Genomic DNA, 1,652 nt, shown 5'->3' on the forward strand with positions numbered 1-1,652 from the left:
AAAACTAACAGATTGATTCCAGTGGTTATATATGAAAGCTGCAAAACAAAAACCGGTTACTCTCAACATCCCTACTATACAAAAAAAAAAAAAAAGGCTTTACGGTTGTGTGAGTTTAAAAATAGGAAACACAAAGGGAGTGGCGCAGCAAATAACATTTTACGAGTCTTTACATAAAACAAACTGGGGAAAAAGGGGAAAAATACACTTGGCACTTCCAATACAAATCATCCAAAGGGTACAGCCAAAAAATGAGACAGAAAAATATAAACTTGCAAAACTACAAATCGGTGGCACGCACGAGAGAGAGAGAGAGAGAGAGAGAGAGAGAGAGAGAGAGAGAGAGAGAGAGAGAGAGAGAGAGAGAGAGAGAGAGAGAGAGAGAGAGAGAGAGAGAGAGAGAGAGAGAGAGAGAGAGAGAGAGAGAGAGAGAGAGAGAGAGAGAGAGAGAGAGAGAGAGAATAAATAAAAAGGGGAGAAGAAAGTCCTCTATGCACCCCCACACAAGAAAGGAGGTAATGGCGCGAAACCTGAATGTCAGATCATCACAAACTATAAAGGAAAAAAACAAGAGAACATAAAAAAAACGAGTCGCGAGCAGCGGAGCAAAAAGAAACGGAGAAAACTTGCCGTCGATATGGCCCCGCAAAATACAGAATTCGAGAGAGAGAGGTCTGGCAAATAATACAGGGAAAAGGGTGGTAGGGAGAGACGGGAAAGCTGGCGCAGGGAAAATGGGTAATGGAGCATTTGTGAGAGAGAGAGAGAGAGAGAGAGAGAGAGAGAGAGAGAGAGAGAGAGAGAGAGAGAGAGAGAGAGAGAGAGAGAAAGTAGGTGATGGATGCGTCAAAGGTTGTGCATCGTTGCCACATAAATGTTTTGAGTTTTTGAAACATTGACGGCCACACTATTCCTTACATATGACTTAATATGATAAAAGTACAAGGAAAGGGATAATATTAGCAGACCAGTTTAGTAAGCAGAAGCAAAAAGTATAATGAACTCTCGAATACTTTGGAAAGTTAACGGTGACAACAAAAGCGTGATCAAAATGCTGTTGTGGAGCCTCTGATAGGGATTAGAAAACAGAATATCATGTTGACAGATGGTTGGGTAGAGCTGTGTTACATTTCAAGAGCTTTCTAGTGCCTACAAATAATTATATAAGATAGTTTATATTATTAGAGCAGCCGTCCTCATTATCAACAAGTTGTGTCTAATCGAACCCGCAACGTGAAGTAAGCTTTCATGGTATTATTACGGGAGAGAAATATCATAATCAGCGACTGAGGCCAAATGAGGATGAAATCAGTTTAAAATATGACGTTACCTGTGTATGGCTAAAGAAAATATTAAGTAAATTAGAATGGAAATTGCATATGTTTCTGATAACTGTTCCAATATGTTAACATCCCTAAGCTATTACTTTCTACGGAAGAGAGTAACATTAATTTTGGTGCATGATGCTCTCTACCTACCTATAGAGGCGACACGAAGAACACCCATGAGCGAGATACATAACTCTTTCCTCAATCTTTCAATTTCAACACTTTATCCAGACTCATTTCCTTCGTCTTGTGTACACACGCTCCTCGGCTTCCCCCTCTCTCGCCCTCTCCCCTTTCACTTTCCTTCTCTCGGAGCAACACACT

This window comes from Eriocheir sinensis, chromosome 27 (assembly GCF_024679095.1).
Source record: "Eriocheir sinensis breed Jianghai 21 chromosome 27, ASM2467909v1, whole genome shotgun sequence".
Classification (NCBI taxonomy): Eukaryota; Metazoa; Arthropoda; class Malacostraca; order Decapoda; family Varunidae; genus Eriocheir; species Eriocheir sinensis.